Here is a 14,053-nt window from a genome sequence, read left to right on the forward strand (position 1 = left end):
CAAACAGCCAAAATGTACTGATCTGTTCCCAACTTCTTTTGCTTCCTCTTTCTTTCTCTTGGCCTATCTTTCCTGTAGTCCTCATCCACTGCTTTGCTTTCCTGTGGCTCCTCACTCTCAGCTCTCTGCTGTCTACTCTCCTTCCCTTTACTGTACTGTATGTCTTTTCCACTTCCTTTCCTAAACCCTCACCTTGTGCTGACTCAGCTGCACTTAACTTGGGGTGGTAACTGTGACGCCCTTCCCTGGCTCTCCCTGTCAGGTTCCTACCTGCGCGTGGCTACTGCCTGTAACTAGGCACCACCAGGGACTCCACCAGTCCAGACTGTCCTTTATTTTATTTTTTCTCTCCCCGCTCTAGCACAGATCTCAACAGATCCCCCTGCTAGGCAACCACCAGTCACGTCCTAATACTAGTATTCCCAGAGACTCTGAATACTGGTATTGTTATTCTCTTCACCGCTGCCACCATTTGTTACAGTTCCCCTTCAGCCTTGGTCATTACTTTACCCTCCCTTCTGGTCTGTGAAACCCCAGCCAAGGATCAGGCCTTTGGTAAACCAAATTAAGTATTTATTAAAGATAACAAAGCTAACAAGATTAACAAGATTTCTTCTTAAGGCACATAAGCATATGGTTTTACTCAATACTAATCCGAACTCCACCCCCCTCCTTCTCCACTCTCTCCTGGTAAACCACTCTCTCAAACCCACCAAACAACCCACTCTTTCTCTTCTCCCCCCCAGATTCCACTCTCACTCTTCCTTTTATACGTTCAGCCATTTTAAACGCTCAGCCAATCATCTAGCATTCTACTGTCCATTCACTCCCCCTCCTCTTTCACTCCACTTACCATGTATCTTCTAAACAACCAACACTTACCATATATACATTAATATAGGAACATCACAGTAACCAACTACTAGCATGTCCCATCAATGCAAGGATTTCTGCTTGTCCAATCGACTTACTCCCCTCTCCTTTACCAACCTGCGCCCTCTCCAAATCTGCTCCAGAGGGATGGGGAACACCTAGAACAGTTTTAGAGAGTGCACAGGGGAAAGGGGAAGTCCCAGAGATCCTTGTGCTGACAGGACCGTGACTAAGGCTACTTTAGATAAAACTCTTGGTCCCTGTGTTGAAACTGTTTGAATTCTCTTTTCGGGAATGGTTTGGGTGTAACACAGAGTGGCCTAAAGGGATATCCTTTTATGTAACCCCTATGTGAAGTGAAAACAACTAGTTTTCCCACCCTTTTTCTCACAGTTTGTAGAAGCAGAGCTTAGTTTTGGTGTAAGTCAAGTTTGTTAATTAATAAATATAGTCAGAGTTAAAGAAGTCAAGCTTCCAAGAACCGTTATTGCTGTTATGAAGATTTTAGCTGTTGCAACAATTTTTGGTGCAGAAACCCGGGAGGGAAAGATTTAAAGAGAAGAAGACAGACTGCACAGTAAGGTCAGAAAGAACAAGGGAACATGGCTGAGGCTTTGGAAAGGCAAAGGCTCAAGAGGGCTGTAACTAGAACACTAACAACTAAACTGTTACAATAGATAGAATGTGAACTACAGAAAACTGATGTAGATGTGGCTCTGCTTGAGGAAAGGTTAAATCAGCTTACAGCAAAGGAAAAGATTCTAAATGAGCTTGAGCAAGACATAGAAGCTGGGATAACTGATCTAGATGAATTGGAGAAAGAGGTGGAAATGGCACAGGGCTATAAAGTCCACACTGTAGCTGGGAAAACTCATTCAATGCGAACAATTAACACTGAAGATGCAAGAAGTACCTCTTCAGCAACAAGGGCAGATCCACAGCCACTGATGGTGAAGCTCCCCAACCTGATGATTGAAAGATTTTACTGGGACATTAGCCGCTGGCAGGGATTTTGGAGCCAGTATGAAATCTCCGTTCACAAGAACACCAGGCTGAGAAAGGCAGACAAGTTTAATTACCTAAAATATCTCCTAGGTGGGGCAGCAGGAAGTGCAATTGCTGGTATGCCCCTATCAGAGGCAAATTATGATGCAGCTGTGAAATCCTGTGGGAAAGATTTGGGCACAAGGATTTGATTATTAATGCCCACATGAATAAACTGCTAAGCCTGAACCCAGTGAAAAGATCAACTGACATCTTGGGTTTACCCCACCTTGATGATGCCTGTGAGACTCAAGTACGCAGTCTGGAGTCCATGGGGTTCTCTCTGATACCTATGGGAGTCTATTGTGTCCTCTACTGATGAAAATTATTCCTGAAGATATAGCAATAGGGATAATAGTGATGAATGCAAGGTACCAGAATTCCTGATGTTCCTACAAAGGGAAATTGAGAGTTGAGAGCTTACCTCAGTTCTGACTAAGAGTGCAGTTAAACCACAGGAGAGTGATACCCCCCTCAAGTATAGCCAGAAGTCAGTACTACATTATCCAGAGCAGAAAAAAGGATGGTCTCTGCGCCATCTGCTGTAGCACTGAATACAGTAACTCCAGAAGCAGTCTGCATATTCTGCAATGCTCCTGACCACAGGGCAGCTGACTGTTCAGCTCTGACACTTCTAGAAAGAAAGGAGAAGCTAAAGAAACAAGGCTGATGCTTCATATGTTTGGGGGTAAGACACATGGCCAAATTCTGCAAGGCAAAGGAAATTGTTTGCTCTAGTTGTGGAAAACGCCATCATAAGTCCATTTGTTCTCAAGAAGCAAAGGATAACCCCACCAACAAGACAACTCCTGATGACACCGTTATGTCATCAGTAGCTCCATCTGAAGTGCACTTAAAGTCACAGAACACAGTATTATTGCAAACTGTGCAAGCTACAGCAAATGGACTGCTGGGAAGAAAACTGCACTGTCTACTAGATGGAGGAAGCCAAAGAACATTTATACAAGAAGATATCTCCAAGGCACTAAAGCTCCCAGTAGTAGGGCAGGAGACCCTAACTATTCACTCCTTTGGGGTAAAGACACCAGTGACTACCAAAATATAGAGAGTTAGGGTCACCATGCAAGGCCTCTGGGGGAAGAGATAAAAGATTGGAGGCCTTGGTAAGGGTCCCAGAAGATGGCCTGCACCAAGAATTAGAAACAAGAGGCCTCCAGCTGGCAGATGCATCCTCTCCCAAAGAAGGCCATAGGCCGGAGTTAGAAGTGCTGATCGGAGGAGATTATTATTAGAAGGCAGTGACAGGCCGAGTGTAACGAATTGGAAATGAACTGGTGGCACTCGACACTATATTTGGATGGGCTGTTCAGGGCAGGGCTGTGGAGTCGGAGTCGGAAGCAATTTTGGATGGAGTCGGAGTCGGTAGAAATGTACTGACTCTGACTTCAAAATAAAATTAATATTTTAATATCAATTTATTAATATAAATACATTAATATACATTTGCCATTTATGAAGGAGTTGGAGTTGGACAGTAGAAAAATAGAGGAGTCGGAGTCAAAGGTTTGACATACCGACTCCACAGCCCTGGTTCAGGGTCCCACTACAACCTTCATAGGCACCAGTACCACAGAGGCTGGAGTACTGAGAGTCATAACGGAGGGAGAATCCCTCGTCTCCGAACAGCTGAGAGACTTCTGGGAACTAGAATTGATTGGTATAATGGAAGAGGTGGAGACAAAGTGTGACAAAGAGATGCTCCAAAGATTTGAAACTTCCATAAAATACAAGAAAGGAAGATATGACGTACAACTACCCTGGAAGTCAGATCAGCCTGACTTACCAGACAACTTCCTTGTAGCCAAGAGAAGTTTCAAACAGTTATCTGGGAAGTTCAGAACTGATGTTCTGCTTTTTAAAAGGTACAGCAATGTTACTGAAGAGCACCTTCAGAAGGGCATAGCGGAAGAAGTCACCCATGTTCTGCACTTGAGATGGGCAAGGTGGTCTACTATCTTCCTCATCATGCAGTCATCCAGGAGGATAAGGCTACCACAAAACTGAGTAGTGTCTGATGCCTCATCCCATGAAAGGGGTGTCCTTCACTTAATGATTGTTTACTCACTGGACCCAATCTGAACCCAAATTTGTTTGGTGTTCTTATCAGTTAGTGCCAATACAAGGTAGCTTTCACTGCAGACATTGCAAAGGCTTTTCTTCAGATCTCAATAGCAAGTGAGGATCAGGATGCAGTAAGATTTTTGTGGATGAAAGACCCTCCAAACTTCGATCAAGAACCAGAACTAAAGATCCTGAGAATGCCTCGAGTGTTATTTGGAGCATCCCCCAGCTTCTTTTTGCTTGCTGCTACCATAAAACATCATTTAAAACAATATCAGAAGGAACATCTAGACATCTGTCAGATGCTTGATGAATGCCTATATGTTGATGGCTTCATAGCCAGAGATGACAGCATAGAAAAGGCTGCTAGTATTGCCATGGAGGCCAGAGAATTGCTTTCAACCACTGGAATGGACCTCTGGAAGTGGAATACCAATTCTAAGGAACTGCAAACTTTCTGGCAGATCAAGGAGAATGAACCCAATGTGGAATTGGAAGAACAAACTTTAGGACTTTCATCATTAAGGGTCTTAGGTCTGACCTGGAAGACCCAGGCAGATGAGTTCATATTTGAGATTCATAACCTGCTAGAATTCATGATACGCAGAAGAAACACCAAAAGTTTTGTACTCCAAGCAACAGCATGTATATATGATCCAACTGGATACTTGTTACCCTTTGTTATCAGAGTGAAATGTTTCTTCAAAGTACTATGGGAACAAAGTCTTGAATGGGATGAAGAATTACCTAATGATCTAACCCTCAAATGGAACCAATGGGGTCTTGAGCTATCACATTTGCAAGAACTGAGCATTCCAAGATGGTATTTTCAGGGTACTTTGAGTCCACTATCAAAAGTACAGCTGCATACATTTTGTGCTGCCAGTGAAAGGGCATACAGTGCAGTGGTTTACCTCTAGTATGTAACAGAAAATGGAGAGACAGGTGTGAGTTTGATAACTTCCAAATCAAGAGTAGCTCCACTAAAAAGAGTGACTTCCATAACTTGAATTAATGGGAGCATTGATTGGAGCAAGACTAGTGAATTGCCTGAAAACTGTGCTAAAAGTGGAAGGTGTAGAAGTCTATATGTGGACTGGCTCAATGATCACCCTCCACTGGATTTGTAGCACTGCAAGGCAGTGGAAGTCTTTTGTAGCCAATTGAGTGACTGAGATTCAAGGCTTAACTAACCCTTTAAGTTGGTCCCATTATGCAGGAGATGAGAATCCAGCTGATCTCCCTACCAGAGGGCAACATATTGAGGACCTCAGGAAATGTCACCTTTGGTGGAAGGGGCCTTACTGGTTATCACTGTCTGAAGATGAATGGCCACAGTGCACATTGTCAGAAGAAGGTTCCATAAAAGGGGATCCAGATCTCAAAGCAAGTCTTCAGATGGCTGTGCAAACTATCTGCAACTCTGAGGACATGCCACCCCCTGTCCTAGCACTAGAAAGATATAGTCAATTTAAAAGGGTACTTCAACTAACTGCATGGATATAGCATTTTATATACAACCTCCGAAATCCACAACACAAACAGAGAGGTCTCTGATTGCTGAGGAGATATTCAGAGCTGAAAGATACTGGCTTGGGAGAACGCAGGCAGAAACATTTGCAGCAGAATTAAAACAGCTGACAAAAGGTATTCCCATAAGAAGAGACTCAAGACTGATAGAGTTCAATCCATTATTGGACAAGGATGGTTTGATGTGTGTAGGTAGAAGACTACAGAAATCAAATCTCACTTTGGAACAGCAACATCCATGGATACTACCACCAAGGCATAGGTTCACAGAGCTCCAGATACAGTATCAACATGAAAGATTAATGCATGCTGGATTGAGAGACACACTTACACAAATCAGAGAAAATTTCTGGATTATAAAGGGTAGACAGTTAGTAAAAACAATAATTCAGAAATGTAATGTGTGCAAGCAGCATCGAGCACAAGCAAGCAAAGAAGTGGCTGCTCCATTACCAAAGGACAGAATCCTAGAAGCACCACCATTTGAGGTGACTGGAGTAGACTTTGCAGGACCCTTATATGCAAAGGCAAAGAATTCACTAGAAAAGGCATACATTGCACTTTTTACATGTGCTGTGACCAGAGCAATTCACTTGAAACTGGTCTCAGATCAAGGCACAAAGAGCTAAAGCGCAGCACGGCTAAGCTCAGCACGACAGCAGCAAAATGACCAGGGAGGAGTGAAGCGACTATGATTTCCTCTCCGGGAGCCTGCACATTTGCATGTTTGTGGTAAGCCATCATTTGGCTTAGCATGACATGCAAACCAGGCCCTTTCGCATGCAAAGAAACTCAAGGAAAGGAAAACAAATCTTCTAACAAAGGCATGTAGTACAATGCTAGAGTCTGTATTGTCTGTCCATGTGTTGCAGTCTAAAGCAGTTGGATGTAAGTTTCAGTCAAGCTGGCAGGTAGTCTAGGACTTACCATACTCGTGGTGAGAATAGAAATACCGAGAAGATTAGATTGGCAAGCATAGGTGGGTTTGCAAGCAAATACATGACAGAAAATTCATGAGTGGAACTATGTAAGCCCCTTTAACAACAAGACAGTTAACATGCTTTCAAACAGCAGTGACAAAACAGACAAAAGAATGCTTTAGACAGCTTTCTTAATAGCAATTGTGATGCATTCTGTGTCAGAAGTATAAACGGGGTCAGTCTCTAAATAGTTAACATTTTGAACAGTTATTTTTCTTTAAATGTACAGAAACAAAGGTAATGATAATATTGTATCTCAGCACTAGGCTGTAAAATGTTTTAATGTATTTTAAGATCTGTTTTTATGATGTTTTAAAGCGTTTTTAGCGCTTTGTTTGCCGCCCTCAGCTCCTGCTGGGAGGAAGGGCAGGATACAAATCAAATAATAAATAAATAAAATGTAAACTCAGTACAATTCGTATTTTTGGTAGCAAAATATTAAAGATAACCTGTGGGTTATATATGACTAAATCTCATATTTGGAGTAGATCTATCTATCTCAAGTCAACAGAGTCCACTATAATATTTAGTTGGATACCACCCTATACTTAATTTGTGAGATTTAAATGTGGAATATTAAAATATCAAATGAGTTCTGTGAGTGCCCCCAAACATAGAATCTGCAATTTTATTTGTGGTTGCATTGTTTTTATATATTTTTATTATCACATTTTATATTTTATTGTTAGCTACCATAGAATATGTTAGCTACCAAGGAATAATGTCTTAATTAATAAATAAATACGCAGCACCTTTCTTATTTTTGGACATACACAAGTAAAAGCTACAAATCAGATTTAATTGATGTCAACATTCCCAGCGCTTCTCTGCATTATCTTATATTCATAACATGTGTCTGAAATTGTCAACACCACGGTTAACATTGACAGTCACTACATTTTGAACATTCACTATAACATTACTATCTATAAAAGGTAAATGGAAAATGAATGTGGTTGTTCTGGAGTATGCCACTTTGGACCCCTTTTTCCAGAATTTAGTTCTGTGGGCTCTTCCAGACTGGTGTTTTATTGTGGGTGTATTTTGCAATATGTTCTTGACACAATTATCGTGCATGAGAGTTGGATTTATTTTGCTTTAATTTGTTCTGCAATACTTCCCCAATGCTACCACATTACTGTCCAGAGAGGCCATAGCAGGACAAAAATAAACCAGATCATTTGTGGTATAAAAAGTTACAGGATTTCAGCAGGAAGCTACAAGATACGCACTGACTGGAAATGAAGCAGTGTGACCATCCCAAGATTTGCCAATACAAACAGTATTGAAAGCGGGACTATGTGTGACTGCCCCAATAGCATCGTGAGCACAAATCATCATGAATGCGCAATAAAAAGGATATCTAGAGGAACCCTGTATTTACTTCTGCATCCAGATGCCAAATTCTGGAATGCATAAATCTGGGTACATCTTAGATCGTACATGCCAATTTCCTTTCTCTGTCAGCAGAGGCATTTTCTCTGCACAGCAAGAATCAGAAATGAACATTAATTTGGGCACATTGCCATTGCTTAATATGTAGGAATGCAGTCTTTTTTAAAATGTGTGAATCAAAATATCACTCTTTCAGCTTATTTTTAGAAGCAAAGGAAGACAGAAAGAAAAATGCCTGACACACCCACAAAAATATTTTTTTAAAAAAATACAAGGAAGGCTTTCAAAAGCTGTTAAATGGGGAAAAAATACTTTGGCAGTAACCATAAGATGTATTCAATCCATGGAGAATTAAAATCGGAGCAACACAAGTCAAAATCATAATATTAGCCTCAGATTTCACAACTTCCCATTAGAGTCCTAGGGGCTTCAGGAAGGATTTTTTCTCCTTCCAATATCCCATTCAGATTGTTTCCATGTCACACGAAAATGCGTTCTGTGGACGTTTTGACTCTGCAGGAAAGGACTTGACATTTTGCTCCTAGCATTCATTCCCACGGGGGCTGCAAAGCAAACGGGAAGTAAGACAGAGAAGAAAGGAAGGAGGCCAGGAAGGGGAAATGAAATTCCTGGGAAGATGCACATTCAAAAGTACCACTAATCAGCAAAACCAGAAATTTCTGAATGAGAATATTTTATAATTGAACAATTCTGAAGACTGCAATAAGGTAATGAGCAAATAAAAGCTAATTATACCAAAAGGGCATTTGCTGCCTGTGGTCCTTGTGCAAATCTCATTTTAATCCAGAAAGAATGCTGCTGAGGAGTGGAGGACCAATAGCAACCTAACTCAATTCTCTCTCCAGAAAACCTGAAATAAGCACATACACAATTACATGACTTGGTTTTCTGACTATATTCAGGTCAAATATATAGCATAAGCTGGTCAAAAAATGTCCAAGCTGGCCATTCATCAATTGTTTTCAATACTGTGATTCTTTTTAAAAAATGTGGTACAATCCAGACACTTTTAAGTTCAATTGCATTTTAAAAACTCTTAAGCAAGAATCTTTTGTCTGTCCTGACAACCCACTTCACAGCTTTTCCTGCAACTTAGCTATTCTTATTTTTACTACCCTTTCCCATAACTCTGTCATTCTTTAATTCTTTAAGCTGTTCCTCCATCTCCATTTTATCTATCACTTGCCCACTTAACATTTGATTGTCAACCCTTGATGATTCTCAGTCAATGTGTGAATCAGTCACCATCTCCACTGCCAAGTATTGTGTCTAAGTTGACACTTTTATATCTGTGGTATGGTCATTTGAGGAATACATCATCAAATGACGAGTTGTATATATGAACGAGTAATTACAGATCTAACATAAGAAATACACCTTATCATTGTAGTTCTTTCCAGTAGTCAGCTAACACATTCAGCTCCAGAAGTATAGTTGTTCAGGGACGCGGGGGGATGTAGACCTGTTACTTTTTTGGATGCAGGGTCCCAGCCAAGTCCCTATGTAGCCAAAGCCAATCAGCATGAAAAGGGAGTGTGTTAGCCACTGAGAAGAGTCCTTTCATGCTGATTGGAGCAAATCAGAATGAAAGAAGATGAGCCAGACAGACAGAAGTCTCTTCTCAATAGCTAACACACAACCTCTCCTTTCATGCTGACTGGCTCACAAGACAACAGGGAGAGCAAGGGAGACGAGGAAAAGTGGAAAAGGGGGTGTGGCTGTGAGGAGTGTGTGGCATGACTCATGAAGGGACCCTGCACTTCTGAATTTGCCACTACACTATTGTTCAGCTCTGAGGCTTGAATTGTAGAAAAAATAAGTTGTATAAACATCCATTAACCAGATATCAATGTACTTCACATATTACAGATGAAGAGCAGTCACTATCAGGTTTTAAATGGCTTGCCAACTGAAATCCTTTGTGATATGTGTACAAGTGGAATAGATACTTGTATTGTATCTCTTCAGAAGTGACACTGCATACCTTACAGTGAGATGTAACTTAATCTCATAGTTGTTAAGTTAATGCAATATTTCTCAAATGTTATGATCTTATATTTCCAGACTTCATTTCACCCATCTCCAAGGGTGCAGTCATCCGGAGTCTTGGGGGATCTTAGACCCCTTACTTTTTTGGGAGCAGGGTCCCAGCACCTTCCCTATGTCTCTAGCATGCTATGAGCCAATCAGCATGAAAGGAGAGTTTGTTAGCCACTGAGAAGTCTTCTAACATGCTTCCTTGTCCTTTCCTGCTGATTAGAGCCAATCAGAGTGAAAGGAGGTGAGTCAGCCACTGAAGACTCTTTCCAGTAGCTAACACCCTCTCCTTTCATGCTTATTAGATCCTAGGGATGTCTGTTGTTGTGGGAGAAGGCAGTAACTCAGCAGCAAAAAAGGGGGGAGGGGCATGGCTGTGTCAATCAGGAAGGGAACCTGCACTTCTGAATTTGCCACCATGCTACTGCCCATCTCTTAGCTCTTGCACCTCCTCTGTTCTGCTTCAGACACCCCTCATCACCTCTATTTCCCATATTTACCATTACCACCTCTGTGACACTCACTTGGTTCCATGTCCCCAACAATGGCTTTGAACATTATATGATCTTCTAGCAAAACCAGCAGGTATGAGGCTTAAAAGTGTTGAATTGGGCAGATCTTATATATTGCCATTTAATGTGCACTTCCTGTTCTCTGTACTCTCTGTAACATTTGAAATTGAACTTTTGCATGTCCCCATTCAGTGAGATACACGGAAAAGAGCAAGAAAATAGTGAATCAAAAAACAAATAATAGCATTTAGGCTAATTTTGCAGTAGATATTTTTGGTTAACAGGTACTAGTTGATGATGTGCGAGGTACTTCACATGTGCACTTACCACATCAAAGCTTGCACCTGTTGATATATATGTTGCTACCAACCATGCACACAAGTGCTTGTGCAATTCTTTTGAGTTTTCTGGGAATGAAGCAGCAGCACTGAAAACAATAAAAAACCATAACAAACATTTGGGACATGTGCTAGTTTAGACTAAGGCTGCAATATTCAGCACAGTTACTTGAGAGTAAATGCCACTTAGCTCAAGCCTGCTGAGGATATGCTGCCTATCGTAAGAAAGAGGATAGCTTTGCACTGACAAGGGTACTAAACCATGGGCAAGCAGAACTCAAACCCAGAGAATATTGTCCTGAAATGCTCTAATGCAGGAGTGGGGAACTTCTGTCCCGCTAGATGTTGGAAGACTCCAGTTCTTATCATCCCTGACCAATAGCTGTACTGGCTGAGAATGGTGAGAGTTGCAGTCCAGCAACAGCTGGAGGGCCACAGGTTCTCCACTCCTGCTCTAACATACTCTACTTACTCAGTGAACCCTAAAAATAGTATAGCTTATTAGTGGGACTAAGCAGTATGGTGAAAGAAGAAACCTTGGGGCATATGTAAACACTTCAGTCAAGGTCTCCACACAGAACACAGGAAAGCTACCTGCAGTGTGCGGTGTAGTGATTAAAGTATCAGACTAGGACTGAGGAGACCTAGGTTCAAATTCCCACTCAGCCATGAAGCAAATGTAACATAAGGATCAAGAACTGGGAAGTCTTGGCCCATGAATGTCCCAAATGGAAGTCTGCTATTATCAAAGGTGCTATGGATTTTGAAGAAGCGCAAATACACAGTGAACGTGACAAATGAGCTAAGCGGAAGGCACGTCAAACAAATCCTCATTGCAACCATCTTCCATCTGGAAACCTATGTCCTCACTGTGGGAGGCTGTGTGGATCCAGAATTGGCCTCCACAGTCACTTACGGACCCACCGTTAAAGACCTTATCTTGGAAGACAATCTTACTTGGCCACAAGTGATCGCCAATGAATGAAAATCTCACAAGATGGTTGTGGGGATAAAATGGAGGCAGACAGAACCATGTCTGCTGGCTTGAGCATCCTGGAAGAAGGACAGGATATAAATGTAAAACTTTTAAGTAAACATGCTTAGGACTGGGTTGTTAAACTGTTGAAAAAATCATTTCCTTAATCTAGGGATCCATGCGAACTGCAGTTTTTTTAAGGGGTCCAGGAATCTCTGTTCTCAGCATCCTCACCAATCTACAATTTCTAGGTTGGGGGGCTGTTTTTTGTTTTTTTGGAGGAAGCCTTACCACTGAAAGTGATATAAAATTAATATTAATTTGAAGTTGGACGTACATATCCCCAGGGTGTTTTTAAATGGGAAGCTTAATCCGTGTCTGAAATGCAGATGCAAACCATACATTGACTAGAATATACATTTGATTTAAATTGGGCTTTTCTATTTTTTTCTCCTGTATTAACAATATTCAACATTGTGTAAAAATAACAGCAGAGAAGTTCACATGTATTTTAGTGTTGCATGAAAATGCCCTTACGACACAACTACTCCACACAGTTAACCCAAGGAACTTTGGAATTTTAAATTGAGGTGGGGGAGAGATGGATACTTGGAATATTCTGTTCAAGAGCTCTAAATGTGTCTGGTGCTGTGCCTTCCAAGGCTTTATGAAAGGGGTGGAATCTGGTGTGTGGGTTGGAATAACCTATCAAGTTATTTTAAAATGAATTTAATAAATACACTTTAATAAAGTTTGTTATCTTGATGTATCAGTCTTTAACCTTTTACTTGTGTTATGTTCTCACTATTTAACCTTTTTACCTTTGTTAGGTTAACAAAGCAATATTTAAGGAAACCTTTCAGTTTATTTTTTTAATTTTATTTTATTCAGACGTTTATCTATTTGCACACACCATTAAATAGACCACAGCAGGCTCCAGAACACCTCAGAATTGACACATATTTGCTTGGCTTGGCTGTTGTGTTGGGTGCCTGCCAAAGCATTGAGTTAGGTGCCTCATAGCATGTATGGGGCCTACCTTCTTTTTGAGTTAAGGAGACCATGAACCCTATTAAAGTGTTTGTAGTTTCACATTTGTGCCCTTCAGTGCAGTCATCTGTTTCCTCAGGACCTTTTGCTGACATCACCAATGATGCCAAGGAGAGGTGACGATCCGAAAAGATACCTGGCCTAGGAGACTGGTGAAGAAGAGGAAGGGAGGCCCAAGAAACCTTGTGGATGCCCAGAACAGCCCCCCTGTACAAAACCGGACACATGTCCCCCGAATACTGACCAGTGACCTCTTCCTCCCCCCATACATAATCATCTGTCTCGCCCCCCCCTCCTTTCCTATGCTGCCAATGTGGCTTCTCCAGCCTGGTAGGTAAAATTTCTCCCATCAAGAGAACTGAGTTCCAGAGGCTTCTCAGCTCCCTTGTACTGGGAGAACGGCCTGTCTTTCCCACCCACCTACCTCCCTACCCATCCCTTCCTCCCCGGAAGATGGAGAGAAGCTGCCTCATCCATACCCCCAGGATGCCTGGGTAACCCCGCTCTGACCAAAAGAAGCCGAGAGGCCTCTTCCTCATGCAGCTGCGCCAGCCTTTCCTCTCCCCGCAGAGCCTCCCCTATTCCCCAGAAGAACTGCATAGACCGTCAGGATCAAAGAAGCTGCCGCTCTCATGTAAGCAGCAGTGACTACACGGCATTAATATTATTCTTATTGATAAAGGAATGGGGGGGGGATCGGGGAAGCAGGATCATATCATATATACAGAAACAACCGATCGCAGCCAGCAACCTACCGCCTGCCTCTCCCTTCATGGCGCGATTGGATCGGGATGCTCTGGCCCCCTTAAGCTTATTTGGTGAGGTTCTTGGGTGTTTGGTGTTTTGGGGTTGTCCTCCCCGCGTCGTCGGTGAGCAGAGAGGGCGTGACCCGGGAGGGGTGGGGTGGGAAGAAGCAGCAGCAGCGGCGCCCGGCAGCGAGGAGATAAGGGCGGGCGGTGGGAGCAGGTCCTTTCTCGCTGCTTTGCTTGCTCGCTAGCGCTGCAGCCTTCCAGTCGCCCAGCAACAGCTGTTCCCCGCGAGCATCCACCGGCACACACGGAGCCGGAGATGACACGCGCAGGCGGCGCCTCCTGCTACAGGCAGGAAGAGGCCCGGTACCAGGTGGGGTGGGAGCATCGGCAACATTCCTTTGGCGGGCCCCGATCTCCCTTCGCCTTCTGCCGCCCTCGACCCCACTTGGGCCCGATCCTTGTC

General features: G+C 42.5%; 1 protein-coding gene across 2 annotated transcripts in view; it reads right to left on the bottom strand.

The window, feature by feature from the left end:
- NALCN (sodium leak channel, non-selective) overlaps positions 1–13,820 on the bottom strand; it is a 281,346-nt gene extending 267,526 nt beyond the window's left edge. For both annotated transcript variants that reach the window (XM_061629379.1, XM_061629378.1), the window contains exon 1: positions 13,594–13,820. The gene's annotated coding sequence lies outside the window, so the exon portion shown is untranslated. The remainder of the gene's footprint in view (positions 1–13,593) is intronic.
- Between the last annotated feature and the right edge of the window lie 233 nt (positions 13,821–14,053).

The sequence above is a fragment of the Rhineura floridana genome, chromosome 5, assembly GCF_030035675.1.
Source record: "Rhineura floridana isolate rRhiFlo1 chromosome 5, rRhiFlo1.hap2, whole genome shotgun sequence".
In the NCBI taxonomy this organism is placed as follows: Eukaryota; Metazoa; Chordata; class Lepidosauria; order Squamata; family Rhineuridae; genus Rhineura; species Rhineura floridana.